Source organism: Dermacentor andersoni, chromosome 2 (assembly GCF_023375885.2).
Source record: "Dermacentor andersoni chromosome 2, qqDerAnde1_hic_scaffold, whole genome shotgun sequence".
NCBI lineage: Eukaryota > Metazoa > Arthropoda > Arachnida > Ixodida > Ixodidae > Dermacentor > Dermacentor andersoni.
Window position 1 is genome coordinate 25,083,127 of NC_092815.1, and position 20,839 is coordinate 25,103,965.

General features: G+C 46.8%; 1 protein-coding gene across 1 annotated transcript in view; it reads right to left on the bottom strand.

Moving 5' to 3' along the window:
* The window catches only part of LOC126542578 (kin of IRRE-like protein 3), a 233,905-nt gene extending 227,248 nt beyond the window's left edge, over positions 1-6,657 (bottom strand). The window contains exon 1 of the mRNA XM_050189718.3: positions 5,679-6,657. The gene's annotated coding sequence lies outside the window, so the exon portion shown is untranslated. The remainder of the gene's footprint in view (positions 1-5,678) is intronic.
* Positions 6,658-20,839: the final 14,182 nt, after the last annotated feature.

Here is a 20,839-nt window from a genome sequence, read left to right on the forward strand (position 1 = left end):
TCCGTGCGAAATATGTCGTTGTTCTCTATCGTTCTGTCCGTTCTTCAGTTTGCGAAGAGCAGCAGTGAATAGCTGCACACTCTGCTATTGTCGAAGAGACTACACGGTCCAAACGACCAGACCGTGCAGTACCGAGAGATGGTATGCAGTCTGCAGCCGCACAGCTATTTGAATCCACGCTGACCGTTAGGTCCATGCGGACATGGAGGTGGTTGGCATAATTTGCATTCAAGTGCTTGAGCACCAAACAGTGCTCCTCAGGAGAAGGCGCCAACCGCATTAAACTGCAGCCCAGGAATATTAAAGTCGTAAATGATGTCCTAAAGCATCCAGTGTGGACTCTTCAAGTCGAGGACTCTTAAACCATTTAATTCAGCATATAAGTGGGATCGATGCCCAGGGCTGTATCTTCTGAGCAGAGCTTTTCTGGGGAAAACCTCCCTTAGCCAGAGAAGTTGGGCAGCAGCGCTTGGGAGGCCACGAGACGTAAGTGCAAGAGATTGGGCCTCGTATAGGTCGTTCTTGAACGCCTAGAGGCTGTATATGGGAAATGACTCCTCTCTTGCCTGGGCGTTCCACAGGCAGCATCACTTGGCCAGGAATGGAATTAAGCATGCAGAATTGCTCGTTCACGTGACCTAACCATCATGATTATTTGTTTTTCATTTATGAAGTGGCACAAAAAGAGCAAGCACATAATCTCGCGCCCACGCCGTAATGATGATGCACACAGATGAAGCGGATTAACAGATTTGGACGAGCAACAGACCCAGAAAGTCGACATTAAGCCGAACTGTCATTAGCGCTGCATGTCTATGCTGTAAATGTCTGTGTTATTTGCTTGACACTCCTTAAATAGGTATATATAGTCATGCGTTAAGACTTAGACGAAACATTGCCTTGGCAAAGAATAAAACGCCGAAGAAAATACGAACTGGGGGGCGGGCAACTCATTCGACTTCCATCGTAGGTAGCAGAAGCATATTAATTAGCTGACGTTAGCTAGTTAGCATGGGCATTATGGTGTCTTTGTGGCTGTCTAATCAAAAACCCAACTATAGGAATGCTATGCATTGTTGAGTGAGAATATCAAATTATCTTCTTTTTTCTGTCAGATAATAAATATATGCACTAAATAATATAAAGTAAAATGAATGTAAGCCGTGCACAAATTTGCTGCTGAGTGATCTTCTGTTACGTGGCGCATAAACACAGAAAAACACATAACATAATTTTAACAGTTGCGTCAGCTTGCGTAAGAAAATGGAAGTAAAATTATTTTAGGACCTTTTGCGAACGTAATCATCGACGTTCATGACTTTTCCAATGTTCGTCAAAATTCGAAGCACTGTCCGCGCAGTGCCACGGCTAACTTCAGTCTTCTTGATTCGATACATCAACGAGAAGTATCCATTTTTCACTCAGCATGCTCGCAACAGACGCAATGAAACATTCGCCGTTCGCTCAGTGACAAGCGGCCGTATATACTGGTGGGCATAATGAAATGTAGCAGCCTTTCGTGGCTTCGTGCACAGCAGATGCACGAGGTCATGATTACATGCAGATCTTCCACTGTCCTCATAGCACTTCCCCCAGCGCAGGGTAGCAAACCGGACGTGCCTCTGGTTAACCTCCCTGCCTTTCCTCTCTTCTATTTCTTCCACTCTCTCTCTCTCTCTCTCTCTCTCTCTCCAATGTCTAAAAGGCCTATTATATAATTTTCCTAGCAGAGTCCGAAGGATAAACCTTTGATCTTCGTTGTGTAGACTATGACCGCTCCTGAACGCTGTCTTTGTCGCAGCGGCACCTGATATTTCAACATAGCCCAGCGATGAGCGCAAGCCGTGCGCGAAATCTACTTCTCGGTCATCGGCTGGTAGACGGTATTGCGACAGGTAGTGAAGGCGACGCGTTGCGACAGCATCCGATGTTCTGATCGCAAACACCCTAGAGACACATCTACTTCAAAGCTTTGTTGAACAGCCAGCGTTCCGACCTATTCCTTATTAACTTCACGAATGCATTCGTCTCTCCTTCTCTATTGCCGGCCTATAAAAGCTTTCAACTAAAATGTAACCAGAAAGGCAGGCATTCGGAAATTCTCATTTTTACCATAGAAGGCTATTGATCGTATATAGCCTCAGGATACTTGACGCACTGTCTTAAGCTTGCATATATAAGACTTAGAAAAAAAAAGGAAATCTTTGTGACTGCGGTAGACAACTTGCTAAGGGTAAGAAATTTCCATATACAGCGTGGCACGGCTCCGAAGCCACAATACAGGAGAAATTGAAGATACCTGATGACGGCCTTTGTCCTGCAGTATCTTAAATAGGCTGATTCTGCGATTCGAAGGCGGCCTTACGATGTCTTCTGTCATCTCTTCGTCGCGGGTCATGTGAAGAACTTGTGTCGGAGATACGAGAAATGCACCATCAAATGATCGCGAAAGGACACGATGTCGCGTTTCAGTGGCTGCCTGGTCATTGCGGTATCTTCGGCAACGACATCGGTGACAAAGCTGCTAGGGAAGCACACGAAGGAACAACCCTTGTTTCTATACCTTTATCGCGGACTGTCGCAGCCCAACACTTAGGCAAGCTAGCGCACCGTATGACATTGAAGAAGTGGCACACACCTGAATTCACTCAACATCGATTGCATGCCCTCGATCCATCTATGCAACTGCGGCTGTTACCAGGGCTTCCGCGTAATGAGGAAACAGTGCTGTGCCGCTTACGCTTGGGCGTCGCATTCACCAATGCATATACATATTTTATTGGAATGGTTGATAGCGCCGAGTGCAATGCCTGCGGTGTAGAGAAAACCATAGAACATCTACTGTGCTACTGCCCATCTTTTGAAAATGAAAGGCAAGACCTCTGCACAGCTCTCAATCAGCTAGATAGAAAGCCGTTCACCTTGAACAAGATCTTGGGACCATGGCCTCGCATATCGCAGCTACAAAAGGCCACAAAAGTGATGCTGCGATATTTGAAAGTGACCGGATTGAGTCAGCGTCTGTGATCCGCACTGAGTGACCGAATGATATTCCCAGTGAACTTTCTCTTCTTTTAATCTTTCGGTCCCCTTTTCCCTTTCCCCAGTGTAGGGTAGCCAACTGGGCTCAGTCCTGGTTAACCTCCTTACCTTTCATTTATCATTTGCTCTCTCTCTCTCTCTCTAAACAGGCTGACAGTGGAAGTGATAAACGATGCAATGTCTGTAATAGAAGACCCGTCGCTGGCAGCTTGACTCAGTGGCGAAAACACTGATGATTCACGCTCGCAAAAATGGCGCAGTTTCGAATCGGTGGGGCCCTCGTGGACCCTTTTGTGCCCAAATTTCTCAGGTAAATGAGATCATTTCTAAAGCTCCATGTTCGTGTTTTTTTTTTTTATCTATTGCGGCATTTTCACGTAAGAGAGGCCAACATAAGACAAAGCAATATAGGAAACGACAGGACAGATATTTTCTTCTGTGCGCTATATACCTGTTGCATTACAGAAATTCAAACATTGCTAGCTTTTTTCTGGTGATGCCCTCTACTGATATCCGCAAAAATAGCACGGAAGGTATATATGCTGTGAAATTCTTACGGACATTGAGGCATAGAAAGTGTGTAATGATAGTTGGCTGGACACGTGGTACCATTGGTCTACATATGAAAAATCTTCAGAAGCGGCGACGAAGTTAGACTACACACGTAATGTTCTCCGAGTATGCAGAATCCAAGCAGTGGTTCGGCCTAACAAGAGGAATGAGTAGTCGCATAGCCGGGTCTAGCAGGCGAGTGCCTTCCTCGGGTGCACATGCACGGCCGGGCGCTCGCAGGCCCAGCGGAGCGGGTGAGCGGAGGGGGTCTGCGGGGGCATTCGGCAGCGATGCGCGTCTAATTAAGCACCTCATCACGGGGCCACGATTCCCGATAGCCCGCGAGTCCGGGTGATTAAGAGGTCGCCGTTATTGCCTAACTCCCGTTCCCCTAGCGCAGCCCCTTTCTGCTGTTCCTTGTCTCCCTTCAAATCTGGTGCGCTCGTCTTCCAGGCACTGCCATTCCTTACTTCCTCGACATACGAAACGATTTACCACCAAAATCAATTATGGTTTCTGACATTAAGTGCTATAGGAACTCAATATCAAATGAAGTGATTTAACCTTCCACAGCCCCCTCTCCCCCCACCCCATATTTATCTTGTAGTGGACAACGAACACTTGACGACCACTGTTTACTTAGCTACATACGTGCAGGTACCACAAAAAGTACGCAAAATTTCCCATACACACTCTATCTATCGCTTGTAAGAAGAGACGTAGCATTCAGAATGTTTATACAAAGCAAACTGTTGTGAATGAGCACAGCAAGGAAATCAGGCAAATTAAATGAAAGGTTGAGAGCTTCGACATACGGGGACATGGCATCATGTGCTGGGGAACGAAACGCGCACAAAACATCTTAAAAACGAACTGCACGCAAAATATTTTCTAGTTTTACCTAGCAACGGCCGTTTAAGTCAACTTTAATAAATGCCGTCTACTATCGCGGCCACTATGACAGACCACGCGAGAGTGTGGCAAATGACCATGTCCGTGACCGACAATTACACCCTTTGGCTGGAATTGAAATTAGTGGCCGATAGGTGGCGCTTCGTCAATGGCTAGGACCTCCCAAAAATTCTGTTCCTTCACTCACTTCTGTCAGAAAACTTCACTTCGGGCTGCGCTGAAGCGTACATTCTTCGGCTAATCATTGCTACGCTAGATGTGCGTCTTGATCTGATGTCAGCAGGTGGTACTGTCTGTATGTGTCATGCACCAAACATCACCATGTTATTTCCTGAGGTCGACGATTTGCAGTTCATCTCGACCTCTGTACGCCAGCTTTAACTTTATAATGCTCAGGAACGTGGAGCCGAAACTCAGCGCCGCAGAACGCGTCAATGTACCACGCCGGCTGGAAACATGTTGGCCATCCCGACGCCACAGTTGTGCTACGAGGGAGCGAGGGAACCTGAACCTAAGTATATGCAGACGAGCGTCTTTGCATTCTGCCCCCAATCGCAGTGCGGTTGGCGTGGCTAGAAATGGAACCTGGGACATCGTTTTGGGCAAAGAACGCTCCAGATGACGAGGAAAGTGGCCGGGGAAAACAATTTTCACAGCTGCAGCATGCCAGCACGCACCGTTTTATTATTTTTACGGTTCAATTTCAACCTCATATCACTGTCACCTCTACCATACGAGAATGTTTGCCAGTTGCCAGTCGATCGTTCAGTTGTACCATTTTCTTGTGCTCACGCCCTATTTTTAGGTGTGGCACCGTCAAAGAGAAGCGCAGGGTCTCGAAGATATGCATTTAACTTAACAGAATTTAAGACTCAACAAATGATCTAACAAAAGAGCAAAGCTTATGCCCGTGAACCACTGTCATGCATAACGACAAACTACGAATAAACACTTATCCACGCCGGAAAGAATCACTTAACTGTTATTCTAATACAACGCTGTGACTTTCCAACGTACAATCGTCACTCAGAACCTAAAACGAGCTAATAGAGCCGACAGTAAAAGAGACCTTCAGATGAGAACGCACGCTAATAGAGAGTAATGCAGAGTAAGCAAAGCAGCCCCTGGGCAGTAGCGAACACTGAGAAGTTGAGAAGAAGGCTCAGCCTTACCGTGACAGTTAGCAGATCTAGAAGTAACGGAATCCACAAGGGACAAGCAGCAACATCATTCCAAGGCGCAACGTCACGAACAGCGCGCGGTCACAAGGGAACTACCACGTACGAAGCAGCCTTTAGTGTCACGTCAACATCGAAAGGTCATGAATATCACCGCGTGCGCAAGCTTGATCAGAATAATAGGCCTCGTTCAGCGGCTGTTTAGGAGGCAGACTGAGCGAACAGCGAACAGAGGTTCTTGACTGCACGCAGTCCAAACTGCGGCGTAAGCACGCAGCTTCAGTGCCTGGGGAGCGCAACGCGTCACTTCACGTAACACAGTCACAACATCCACACAGATCCGTCCTTGTGAAAGCAGCTCTTTTGATCGCGTCTCTCTGGATCGTCACTTCGGTCACCCAGTGTCTCCTTGATGATGATGGAAGTAAAGGAGTGTGAAAGGGCCGGTGACAGGTGGTGGCAGAATAACGTCACGGCAACGCGCCCGCACAATTGACACCGCACAGAGCTGTCGGAAGAGAAAGGGGGCGGGCGCCGGGATGCCTCACAAAACTGACGCAAAGGACAAAAGTCAGCGCTGCGTGGGCCGTCCCAAGAAGAGCGCAGACCTCGGGCTGCCGGCGACAACGGCGCAGCGCTCGGCGCGACTGTCAGCCCGGGCCTGATTTGCGCGCCGGAGGGAGAGGTACACCGACGGGCCGCCGCGGCTGCGGGCTCTGCGCTTATCGCGGCGGCGGCACGGGCGGCGCAGGCTTAGAGGCCCTAGCGCCGCGCCGTGGCTTGCGCCGTTACCAGGCTCGAGTCCGGAATCACGTGGTGTGCGGCAGGTTGAATGCGGCGCGACGGCCCCCTTTGCTCTGCCAATGCTCGCAGCTGCGTTGACAGAAGCAGACAAAAAACGAGACTGCGGGGAAGTGCGAAGCAGTGCGGGACGCTCCTGACAAGAAAATGAAGTCCTAACTGATGCGCGCCGCGAGTGACTGGCCTGACGAAGCGACGTGAAAGGCTCGAGACCGCAGAGCGGATGGCGCCTTCGAGCGCCAAGCACGATTTTGCAATGAAAGAAGCCCTGATTGGAGCGCACGGACAACGTCCAACGAGTTAAACTCCCTAAGTCGCTTTAGCAAACAAAATAAAGCCCGACGTCGAAGAGCCCGGGTCGATGGCGAAGAGCCTTGCTCGGGCAAACTCGATTCTTACCGACTTACCATGTGATCCTTTTGCGACTTATGGTACGCGCGGACAGGACACGAAATATGCATTTATTGGTGCAAATGTATTCTGAACCTAAATAGTTTCGATCTTTCATTTTATTTTGACATAATCGATGCAGGGGGACAGAAAATTTTCTTTTGAGGTTTCGAGCGATGGTGCGTTCATTGTAGTATGACGCAGATGACTATAGTGGATGTTCTTTACTTTTTCCTTGTTGTCTAGTGTGTGTTTTTTTGTTTGTTTTTTTCGAGATTTAAACTGATCAAGAAATTCTGTGGTGCATCCAGGACAAATTGACTTGTTCAGATGAATTATATCTAAAGGGCCGGACATGCGCGACAAGTTGTGATGTCCAGACGGTTGAGTAAAAAAAATCACTAATTACATTTTTTATTTAAATTCATTTAGGACACACGCTGAAATAGCGAAATTGATAGGCAAGCACAAACTTCGACATAGTCGTCCTTAAAAGGTGCTGCGAAATACACTGGCTTTCCACTTACCAGTTTTACAGAGGCATTTCTCCCTGTTAAAGACAATCTTAACTGGGACGCCAATGAATTCTTCAGCAGATTTTGAGGACGAAGATTCCGAATATTGTGTTCGTCTATGAATTTATATTAAGCAGACATGGCGTCACTAGGGCTAGGCTTCAAGTTCGCGATTGCAGCATATGCCCTGAAAGGTACGATGACAGAATTAATTACATAGGCCTGTTGTGCATGTTAGAAATATAAATGATCGAAGCATGGAAGGGAAACTATTTCCCTGTGCTTAAGGCCAGAAAATGACCAGGTATACTTACGTAGCAACACAAGCTCACGGAACACGTGTGCACATAACGTGGCATTATACGACATAAAATATAGCTATAAAAATCTTCACTGTAAAAACTACTAATGTGACCGTTTACTTTGTAGACCCATTAAGGGGCAGAGAAAGTGGTAAAGGTAAAGAATGTTTTCCTTATCATTGTGTTCTGAGTGTCAAGTAAGTTAAGATTTGGGGAATAAATATCTAAACAAATAAATTTATCAGCGATGCATTCTGCTTCCACAGTTCATGCTCGATATAATTATGTGCTTTACTTCTGCACATTGGGGAACGACTCTCCAATTGTCTACGATTTTCCAGTACGAATTTAAAAAATGTCTTTGCCCTTACGGTCAGTTTAATATTGGTGCAGAAACATTCCTCTCTCTATATATATGTATATCTCTGTATCTTAAAAGCATATGGCACATGTTAGGTGTTCTGTTGAATATATGTTTTGGGGGCAGGTAGTTTGAGTGTCAATTGGGATATGAGCTATGGTAGGGGCCGCTTTCACTGACAGCTTAAGCAATTTTTACGCTCGAAAATTTGATTGTGCCCCATCCTAACTTACTGCATGTGTGATGAGAATTAGTATTATTCAGCTGAAAATATGGAACCTAATTATTATCGGTACCAGAGAGCGCATTCCACAGTAAATCCCCATGACCTTGGAATGCTCACTAGCATGTTTTCGTACATCTGCATTTTTTGTGCGTTATTATGCCCAAAACTTCCAAGTGACAAAGCTGCTTTTACATTGTTTGATTCTAGCGTAATATGTGGTACTGTGTCAGGGACATTGCTTTAGGTTTATATCAAATGACATCTGTTTTTTCGGTATTTCCATTGAATGTACGCTCCATGAAAATGGCTTCCAGTACATCTTATTAGCTTTAACGGCTATTAATGGTGAAAGGGGCATTCCTGCCAACGTCTCTCCAGCAGACACAAACGAAAGTACATCACTCACTTCTGTACAAAAAGCCACTGCACTGGTTGATATGCAAATAAGTTTTTCTGTGGCTGTCAGACATAACGATGACGAAATGCTGCTTGAATTTTGTAAAAGAGCTGATATTTATAAAACAATGTGCGTACAACTGAAGTTGGCTAAAGACAATCCGAAAACAAAGTTAATAAATTAGATGACTGCTGCTTTTCTGAAACACCTTAATAGAATATTCCTTGCCTTTTTACTGCCTGAGAGAGAGCTGTAAGTATGATCATAGCATGTCTTTCTTGAAGAGGTCATTCGGATTCTGTAGCCGCAAGAAAGTAAGTATGATTTAGTAAATTAGGACAAAAAGTTCAATCAGCTACAATATGGTCGTTTTCACTCGGAGATCTAAGAAAGGCAACAGCCGTATCTACTCTTGAAATGGACGCTATTAGCACGAAAATGACGTGGATATATCAAGTGAATATCAAGCGTCTTCATGGTACTGCATCATACAACAGGGGCTTACACTTCTGTAGCAGGTTACAGTTAGCAAACCAAAGCATTAATTAGCTAGTTTATTTACAGCTAACCAAAAAGCACAGCCGGTCACCCGGAAATAAACGAGATGCAGAGATATATGCTCGGCTGTCCGCAGGGTGGTTATTCGCGTGCGAACGGGTAATAACGGTAACACATGTGCCTATCACTTGGTAATCACACCCTCACCATACAGGTAGAAGCGCGTTCCGTTTCCTTCTTTGTCTTCGTATCTTCTTCTTGTTTCCGCGATGGCTAACACTAGTGTTTACAGCAGTGCCGTTACAGATTGCTCCATGAATTAGTTACGCATCTTTGGCTCCATCCTCCAACAGAAATATTTAACGAAGAAGAAGGTTGCATTTCTCATCGGAATGCCTTGCAGCATATACTCAGTGCGCAGTTTCTGTTCAACATTCACTACCACATGCAGACGGCAACTGCTGCCATACTTCGCGTGATTAAGCGGTTCTGCTGAAAGGGGGGGTTTCACTTTTCATAGCAGTGCAGCATCCTCTAGTTGCAGAAAATAGCGCTAGCCTTTTCTCCTTCCCCCACTTCTCTCTAGCACAGGCCTAACATTCTAGATGCCACAGCTCTGAAAGCTTTCGTGGTTCGTCGCGAATTTACCAAACGCATACATTACTCATCCCTGAAACCAGGTTGGCTCCGTACGCAGAAGGCGCTTCGGTACCCATCTGCCCTCACCAGGCACCTACCCAGGATTCTTTTTGGGGGGGAGGGGGGGGGAGGTAGCTTTACTAGTACAACTATGAATAATGCCTACTATGCGCCACAAATACGCGCAAATCCACAAAAGAGAATTGAAATAAGGTGTACCTCACAGGTACGCCTGTGAGATACACCACTCATTTACTTGGAAAACGAGCAAGCACATCAAATGGACTCGCGTATGACAGAAGCGCAGGAAGAACGCAGCCAAGAACAAATAAACAAGCGAAAGTAAAAAATAAACATTTCTAGAAGCGTTTTTTGAATTAGCCCAGGAAGAATTATAGAGAAATATATATGTTTCCGGAACAATCACAGTTCTTTTGGATTCCTCGTTTACTGCTCTACCAACTTAAGTGGCAAAACCGACCTGTGTTGTTATTTGGGAAGTTGCGTAACGACGCGTGGTCACCAGTACCGTGCGACCGCGTAGAGCGCAGGACGCTGCGGTTCTAGACGTACTGCGCCCACTGTGGAAGGTTACAAAAACACTCATATTATCACAGCAGAGAAGTGGCCACGTCAGGCGACTCCACTGATAACTGTAGAAGCGTTATTCAAAACACACGGAATTATTCTCCACTTCCGGCCGCCTTTTCCCTACTTCCTTTTTAAATAAAGAGGTGTTGGTCAATATATATTTTCACAAACAGTTAAATGTGTTAATTTTCGCTTTTCCTTCCTGTTTGGCTGTTGCCTTGGCTCTCTCCCTAAGTAGATCGCTTAATTTCTCAACTCTTTGCGGCACTCTTTTTTTTTTTTTCAGTTGCCAATTTTGCACAAGAAGTGCTGTACAATTAGGGAAAAGCCAGGCGAGGTAACGGGGAGAATCATATTATTTATGGTTTTACCGGTTATTTCAGGGTCTGGTGATGGACGCTGTTTGACAATATTTCATTTTCCACCTTATCTAACCCATATCGCGGGTCGAGGATCTGCCAGCGTCGCGGTGAGCCGTGACTCGAGGAAATAATGAAGCAAAAGGAAAGGTTTAACGCAACTGGCGTTTTCTCCGGCCGCAACTCGTTCCACGAGCATACAGGCCACTTTACTACGAACCGAATCTCTTCCCTGGTCCCTGGAATAGTCTAAAGAAGGTTGAACTAACGAAGCAACAGCGATGAGCGTGACCGTTGAATCATCATCATCATCATCATCAGCCTAGTTACGCCCACTGCAGGGCAAAGGCCTCTCCCATACTTCTCCAACTACCCCGGTCATGTACTAATTGTGGCCATGTTGTCCCTGCAAACGTCTTAATGTCATCCGCCCACCTAACTTTCTGCCGCCCCCTGCTACGCTTCCCTTCCCTTGGAATCCAGTCCGTAACTCTTAGTGACCGTCGGTTATCTTCCCTCCTCATTACATGTCCGGCCCATGCCCATTTCTTTTTCTTGATTTCAACTAAGATGTCGTTTACCCGCGTTTGTTGCCTCACCCAATCTGCTCTTTTCTTATCCCTTAACGTTACACCCATCATTCTTCTTTCCATAGCTCGTTGCGTCGTCCTCAATTTCAGCAGAACCCTTTTCGTAAGCCTCCAGGTTTCTGCCCCATATGTGAGTACTGGTAACACACAGCTGTTGTACACTTTCCTTTTGAGGGATAGTGGCAACCTGCTGTTCATGATTTGAGAATGCGTGCCAAACGCACCCCAACCCATTCTTATTCTTCTGGTTATTTCAGTCTCATGATCCGGATCCGTGGTCACTACCTGCCCTAAGTAGATGTATTCCCTTACCACTTCCAGTGCTTCGCTACCTATCGTAAACTGCTGTTCTCTTCCGAGACTGTTAAACAATACTTTAGTTTTCTGCAGATTAATTTTCAGACCCACCCTTCTGCTTTGCCTCTCCAGGTCAGTGAGCATGCATTTCAATTGGTCTCCTGAGTTACTAAGCAAGGCAATATCATCAGCGAATCGCAAGTTGCTAAGGTATTCTCCATCAACTTTTATCCCCAATTCTTCCCACTTCAGGCCTCTGAATACCTCCTGTAAACATGCTGTGAATAGCATTGGAGATATCGTATCTCCCTGTCTGACGCCTTTCTTTATAGGGATTTTGTTGCTTTCTTTGTGGAGGACTACGGTGGCTGTGGAGCCGCTATAGATATCTTCCAGTATTTTTACATATGGCTCATCTACACCCTGATTCCGTAATGCCTCCATGACTGCTGAGGTTTCGACTGAATCAAACGCTTTCTCGTAATCAATGAAAGCTATATATAAGGGTTGGTTATATTCTGCACATTTCTCTATCACTTGATTGATAGTGTGAATATGGTCTATTGTTGAGTAGCCTTTACGGAATCCTGCCTGGTCCTTTGGTTGACAGAAGTCTAAGGTGTTCCTGATTCTATTTGTGATTACCTTAGTAAATACTTTGTAGGCAACGGACAGTAAGCTGATCGGTCTATAATTTTTCAAGTCTTTGGCGTCCCCTTTCTTATGGATTAGGATTATGTTAGCGTTCTTCCAAGATTCCGGTACGCTCGAGGTTATGAGGCATTGCGTATACAGGGTGGCCAGTTTCTCTAGAACAATCTGACCACCATCCTTCAACAAATCTGCTGTTACCTGATCCTCCCCGGCTGCCTTCCCCCTTTGCATAGCTCCTAAGGCTTTCTTTACTTCTTCTGGCGTTACCTGTGGGATTTCGAATTCCTCTAGGCTATTCTTTCTTCCACTATCGTCGTGGGTGCCACTGGTACTGTATAAATCTCTATAAAACTCTTCAGCCACTTGAACTATCTCATCCATATTAGTAACGATATTGCCGGCTTTGTCTCTTAACGCACACATCTGATTCTTGCCTATTCCTAGTTTCTTCTTCACAGCCTTTAGGCTTCCTCCGTTCCTGAGAGCCTCTTCAATTCTATCCATATTATAGTTCCTTATGTCCGCTGTCTTACGCTTGTTGATTAACTTATAAAGTTCTGCCAGTTCTATTCTAGCTGTAGGATTAGAGGCTTTCATACATTGGCGTTTCTTGATCAGATCTTTCGTCTACTGCGATAGCTTACTGGTTTCCTGTCTAACGGCGTTACCACCGACTTCTATTGCGCACTCCTTAATGATGCCCATAAGATTGTCGTTCATTGCTTCAACACTAAGGTCCTCTTCCTGAGTTAAAGCCGAATACCTGTTCTGTAGTTTGATCCGGAATTCCTCTAGTTTCCCTCTTACCGCTAACTCATTGATTGGCTTCTTGTGTACCAGTTTCTTTCGTTCCCTCCTCAAGTCTAGGCTAATTCGAGTTCTTACCATCCTGTGGTCACTGCAGCGTACCTTGCCGAGCACGTCTACATCTTGAATGATGCCAGGGTTCGCGCAGAGTATGAAGTCGATTTCATTTCTAGTCTCACCATTCGGGCTCCTCCACGTCCACTTTCGACTAATCCGCTTGCGGAAAAAGGTATTCATTATCCGCATATTATTCTGTTCTGCAAACTCTACTAATAATTCTCCTCTGCTATTCCTAGAGCCTATGCCATATTCCCCCACTGACTTGTCTCCAGCCTGCTTCTTGCCTACCCTGGCATTGAAGTCGCCCATCAGTATAGTGTATTTTGTTTTGACTTTACCCATCGCCGATTCTACGTCTTCATAAAAGCTTTCGACTTCCTGGTCATCATGACTAGATGTAGGAGCGTAGACCTGTACAACCTTCATTTTGTACCTCTTATTAAGTTTCACAACAAGACATGCCACCCTCTCGTTAATGCTATAGAATTCCTGTATGTTACCAGCTATTTCCTTATTAATCAGGAATCCGACTCCTAGTTCTCGTCTCTCCGCTAAGCCCCGGTAACACAGTACATGCCCGCTTTTTAGCACTGTATATGCTTCTTTTGTCCTCCTAACCTCACTGAGCCCTATTATATCCCATTTACTACCCTCTTAATTCCTCCAATAACACTGCTAGACTCGCCTCACTAGATAGCGTTCTAACGTTAAACGTTGCCAGGTTCAGATTCCAATGGCGGCCTGTCCGGAGCCAGGTATTCTTAGCACCCTCTGCAGCGTCACAGATCTGACCGCCGCCGTGGTCAGTTGCTTCGCGGCTGCTGGGGACTGAGGGCCGGGGTTCGATTGTTGTATTCATATAGGAGGTTGTGGCCAAGTACTGCACCAGGGTGGCCAATCCTGCTCTGGTGAGAGAGTGCGTTACCGGTTCTGGTCACCGGGATCAGGCCGCACTCCAGGCCTGTTTGTGCAATTTTCTCAACACACGGCTTTTTTTTGTATTTTCCGGTGGAGAATTGCGCCGCCTCCAGGCCGCACTCCAGGCCTGTTTGTGCAATTTTCTCAACACACGGTTTTTTTTTGTATTTTCCGGTGGAGAATTGCGCGGCACCGGGATTTGAATCACGGTCCTCTTGCACTGGAGACGGATACTCTACCGTCCCCGTAGGAGTTAAATTAAAAATTAATTTATGGGGTTTTACGTGACAAAACCACTTTCTGATTATGCACGCCGTAGTGGAGGACTCCGAAAATTTCGACCACCTGGGGTTCTTTAACGTGCACCTAATTCTAAGTACACGGGTGTTTTCGCATTTCGCCCCCATCGAAATGCGGCCGCCGTGGTCGGGGTCCGATCCCGCGACCTCGTGCTCAGCAGTCTAACACCATAACCACTGAGCAACCACGGCGGGTCCCGCAGGAGACCGTTGAATACATGGTAACAAATGAACGCATCTCGAGTCACCGAATCGAGGCACCGAATCGATGAGAAAATTGGCCTTCACGCCCCAGGAGATGGCCATAGCTACCGTCATCCAAAAGGAGTGAAAAAATTGACAACCATTCCACTCGGTGAAGACGGAATGGCAGCGAGCGCTGACGACAGTCAAAGCTCTCAAACGAAAGGCAAATTGCTTCACCTACGTATGGGGAGTGCTTAACGCCTTGTTCACCTCCGCCGTGGGTTTCCTCCTCCCCCCCCGTTGGGTACGTGCCTGGCCCTCACCCAGTCAGCCATCGCGTTGCACTGCTGAGCTCCAGGTCGCGGCGTCAATCCTGGCCGTGGCGGTCGCATTTCGAGGGAGGTGAAATGCGAAAATGTTTGTGTACTTAGATTTAGGTTCCCCGTAAAGAACACCAGGTGGCCAAAATTTGTCTGGAGTCCGTCATAACGACGTGCCTCATAATAATATAGTGGTTTTAACTGGCACGGTAACCCCGGAATTTAATTATCTTAACACATTGCCCACAATGGCTGTTTATTTTACAGTCTCGAGGATGATGGGCGTAGAGAGTTTGTGCCACCGGGAAAGACCTCGACAGTACATTTCATGCTGGCACAGATGGCCAGCAAACAGCTTTAAAACACATCATGCATCAGATCAGAACCGGAAGTCATTCGCGCAGAATATTTTCTTAGAGAATATGTAAAAGGGACATTTAATAAATTTAGGTGAATTAGCCATGACTGAGTTGTGTGATTCAACCGCCAGCCTCTCTGTAACGGAGAGGGAAACATCCTATGACGAAATACGTGACGAAGCTTGGATCTTATAACATGTCGCGGTAAATATTTACACGGCACGTCGCATCCGATGCTTGCCAGACAAAACGCGTGGTATCAGTGTCTGCGGAGACATTCAGTTTCAAACTTTTGGGGATGTTCAAATTAGGGGCGTTTAATTAGGGATGCTTAAATAAAAGGTGACAGCGGGGTCACCTTTCTTGCGCTCTCAGCAAGCTTGGTTTCAAGATATCCTGGACATGATCGCTAAAATTTGATTATTGATGTCTCGAACTCCTTCAATATTCCAGATATTTGTTTTTGCAACGGGGGGGGAGTAGGGGGGGGGCAATAAAATGTGACAGCCTCCAAATTTTCCCCAAAGGCTCTAACAAAATGTTCACCAATTTTTTGTTAATTAGTTTTCCGAAATTCACGTAATTCACAGTGAAGTATGTTACAGTGCTCTAAACACACACGACGCAGTAAAAGAACGGTAAGTTTTTCTAATAATGCATGACCAACTAGCCCACTTATCCATCCTTTTGCAAAGTTCGGCCGGTCGGGTCGCTCGGTCGGTTAATTTGGACCACCTGGGCATCTTTAAACAGCACCTAGTGCAGAGCGCACGGGCGTTCTTGTATTTCAGCCCCATCAAAATGCGGCCGCCGCAGCCGGGATTCGAGTCTGCGACTTGGTCCGCGACGGTGTCAGGTGTCATCAAGACATCTGACATACGCGCGTATCATGCGCGTGTCGTTGAGGCACAATACATAAATACTAGTAGATAAATAGAAATGAATGGAACCGTATTTTAAGTACTATCGCTAAGGGTGCACTGTGATAGAGCATGCACACGAATTTTTACGCAGCCGAATTAGCAAGATTCGTTGTCTTTAGCGAAGAAGGTGGTGTTGTGACGTTTGAATTAGTACCATCTGCCAGTTCTCAAGATCTCGGAAGCGGCGCAGCTGAACTGAGACAGCTTTCAATAATAATTATTCTAACTGATGACGAGAACAGGTGCAGATTATTCACGGGCTTTCTGGTTGAAACAACCTACTCGCTAAAGCGTCAGTGTCTCATTTTCAGTTATAACGCGTAGGGTGAACCCCATTTTGACCGTGCGTTCACTACTTTCCTACGCACCCGCTTTCAAGGAACATATACAGTGCTGTGCGCAAGCATCGACGCTTTGTATATGCGGTACGCGCTCGTCGCCGGCTTGTTGACAGAAAGGCGAGCGGTGTGCAACCGAGTTATTTAAGCAAGCCACGTGTGGAGTGCTTCAACCAAAAAAAAAAAAGAAAAAGAAGGCATGGTCGATAGAAGATAAGAACATGCAGTTTGAACTTCTGTGTTCACTTTCTGCGGCCCGAAACGCGGAAGTCTAGAATTTCGTTTCAAAAGGCATCCCCGGGACAACAAATGTTTTAGACAAGCGCTCGTGTTTTAAGTGATGCTGCTGATACCACTGTGGTGCTGAATAATAATGTGCATCGAACTGAAAAAGTATACGAAGACGGTTGAAGAAACAGACGGTAAACAGGCGCGCGCGCACACACACGCAGAAATGCATAAATTTCAGCGTTAGCCTTCCAGTTCTGTGGCAGCAACATTCAAAAGGCAAGTACGTTCAGGTTTGCGTTTTTCGACCAGCTCCTTCTACTGAGAAAAACTGCTGAAATTCGTATTGTTAAATTCTCGCCAATTTATTTGCTTCGATTTGACTTTGCTGTTGGCACTTCTGCTTCATGCTACATATATATATGTATATATATATTGACATTCTCCGCAGACTTCAAGTTGTGCCATTTACCTCCTGCGTTTCTTGAGACCCTGATCATCACGTATGTCAATCTCATCCGCCGAATGCCTCTAAATATTTAGTGACGCTTGTCTTTGACATCACATTTTAATGTGCGCAGGGCAAGGGACGGAGGAAGAGGCTGACAAAAGAACAATACTGCCAAAATAATAATGCAGTTTCACTAACATTGTTATACTAATCTACTTTCTGATTTAAAATAACTTTTTTTACAAAATCTCTTGTTTGACGCTGAAAAACTGCTGTAACGTAATAACTGAGTGCCATCATACTCTCGCGTATTTGCAACTATACTAAGAGGCAAAAATGAAAGCCTACCCTGATGGGCCGCCAACAAATGTGACACCAAAGTGAAGGCTGCATTCCTCTTCTACGGCCATGTAGCGCAATATAGAGTCTGCAACGACGGCGGCACGGTGTTCACGGCAACGGTCGACGTAGGGGCTGAGGCGGCCGCGCATGATAGCCGCAGTGGCGGTCACAGCTGCGCTAAGGGCACGCCAGACAAAAGCAAACAGTCTACCGAAAACCACGCACGTGTGCCTCAGTTCTCGCCAACGTATCTGCTTCGATTTGACTTTGCTGTTGGCATTTCTGCTCCGCGCTTTGTATATCACGCCATGCATCTTTGTTTTTTCCCAGCAGTGACCATTTGCTTTGTTGCCTGGTTGGGCCATGACTTCGCCGGGCTCGTCGGCAGGGAGTTGCATTATTCGCGAAGACGCGGCGAATATTGGCGGTCATAAATAATTCTCCTCGCGCGAGGCACACGGGGTAGCCCCCTTCTTCGTGACTTGAGTCGCAAGGACCGGCTGGATCGAACACGCCGGATTGGCAGCAAGCGTGTCTGCCATCGGCCACGGCTCGGCGAACCCTCCGGAGTGACGCTTGCCCGAAAGGCGCTGCCGCCGAGCAGGAGTCCGTGTGAGCGGCAGGAAGCACCCTTTTGTTAGGCGGTCGCAGCTTCTGGAATGGCACGGTCTTCAGAAGTGCTTCCTGTGCAGCCGTTTTGTACTGCACAGCCATCGGTGGAACACAGGGAAACGGAACTGCGCTTGTGTTCGCCACATTCTCGCGTCGCGTGGCGCTTTTCAGCCGAAGCGGCTGGGATAGTCAGCGCTCGGCACGTGGCACTTAGATTTGCTGTAAAATTTTCGCATTTTTGCGCAGCTGGAGAAAAACAACAGAACGAAGAAAAAAATAAAGAGATTGAACAGTCGCGTTGTCGAAGCCGTCGTCCTGATGTTATGTCAGTGCAACGTGATCATATGTCCTCTCGAATCACGCTTATGTGCTGTGCAAACAGAATCTGGGGAAAGCATCCTTCTATCTTAAAGTGACGGTGTGTTTTTTGTCGTGGACCACATATTTCTTCAGTTTATATGTTAAGCCACTGAGCCACCGCCTGCTCTTTTGCTGGATGAAAAGGGCTCGTGTGCCTTGCAGCCGGACATTGAGTGCCCTTGCCTTGTAATGCCTTTCCTGACTCGTTTATTTTTCCCTTGTTAGAGCACTGATAATTACGCCACTTCAGGTATTAGCCGTAAATAATTTCGTTCATGCTGGCTTCATCACTGCATTGGGTCTACAATACACTTCTGTTGTTCACTCTGCATGGTACAGATACAGACTCGGATGACGACGAAGTGTTTCTATCATAGAACGCTTGTACCTTTGTCTCGCTTTGTTTCCTTCCAAACTCTGGGAGCTGCCGCTCCCTTGTTGCAGATATGAATGAAGAAGCCCTCGGAGACCTTCCTGGAGCCAAGCCATCACGTGGGGTCGCGTCCAGGAAACGTGGAAATGCGTCAAGTGACACGGACAGCGAGGCAACCGAGTTGTACTCGGACAGCGTCGCCTCGTCGGACGACGATTTCGCACTTGTCATGAGCCGAACCACAAAAAGAAGACTGCTACGGAGGTCATCGTCGCGAAGTGTCTCCACCGTGAAGACAAAACCACAGCGCTGGCCGTACACTATGCTCTTTATGCCTGTGGACCCAGTGTCCAAACTGCGACTCCTAAACAGGCAAGTCCTTTCTGCGTTTCTTGAGGGAATCGCGCCAAACGAAATACAGGACGTGAGAATAAACGCACGGAAGAATGTCCTTGCAGTAGATGTTCTACACCGTAGTGCACTGCAAAACCTGCGGCACGTAACGGTGATCGACAAAATACAAGTGCGATCCATGATACCTACAGGCTGAAATGGCACTGTCGGCGTCATTTATGATGTAGATATTTCTATACCAACCGACGACTTACCGATATTAATAAAGCCAACTACAGAAGGCATTCTTATCACGCACATCACAAGACTTGGCAACACACGTTGCCTGAAGCTGTGGTTTGAGGGAGACAGCCTTCCCTCACACGTCAAAGTTGGCCACGTCCGCCATCCAGTCCGCCCATACGTACCGAAGCCCCTGCAATGCTACAAATGCTGCAAGATGGGACACGTAAAAGGTGTCTGTATGAATAACCTGAATCGCTGAATCTCATTTAGCAGATGCCTGCCGCGCAACTTTGTTAAAGTGCCCTAACTGCCATGGTATTCATGAGGCCTCATCCAATGATCGCCCGCGGGTAAGGAACGAGCGAGCAGTACTCAAACGTATGGTACCGGACCATTCAACAGACAGAGAGGCTGCCGCTACTCTCAAGTGACGATGACATCACCACCGAAGAGCATCACGAAGAGTTACATCTACTGAAAGATAAACACCATCTTCCGGCAAAGCGGCTACCGTATCAACACCGACTTCCACAAAGACAGACACTGCGAAAACGAAGAAAGGGGCAAGACGCGCACCTCCTGAGGAGTGGCTTACATTTCCACGAGCACAACCTGCATCGGAGTCACATCAAATTGCGCCACCCTTAATGACCTCACGAACCGCGGATGTGACGACGACTGAGGATCGCCAAGTCGTAGTGATGCTGAAGTCACTTATGGACGCCATGCGCATTCTACTGAACAGCATGAAAACCCCGGCGGCACAGAGCGCACTGCAGGTGCTGGACACTTTGAGTCCGGTGCTTGCGGCTCTAGGGTAAAACAACGGCCCGAGAATTGCCATCGTTTCAAGAGGAGGTCAAGCATGCATCTGTCTTTCAGTGGAGCGCCAGAGGGCTGAGGTCACGCATGTCCGACTTTAGACCGTTTGTCTTTACGCATCCATTCCCCATTATCGTGATTTCCGAGCCCAACCTGTCAGCTCCTACCAGACTGTCCGGGTATGAGTGCTTTATGTCCTCTACCCACGGAGAGTGCAGCAAGGTTGTGTTTACACGCCGTGACTTCACTTATGTACATCACTCAGTGCCTCCTGAGGAAGCAAATCAATACGTTTGCTTAACAGTGAAGAAGAAAAAGCTCACGTTCACAATTCTTGGAGCCTATTTATGTCCAACAAACCGTCTAGATTGTGAGCGATCACAGGGAATTTTGACATCGACTCCACAGCCGTGGGTGCTCACTGGTGACTTTAACGCCCACCATTACCTATGGGGAAGCTCCAAAGTAAACTCTAGAGGCAGAACGTTGGTGTCCTTTGCCTATGAACTTGAATTTTGCCTGTCAAATGATGGACGCCCTACTTATCTGCGTGGATCA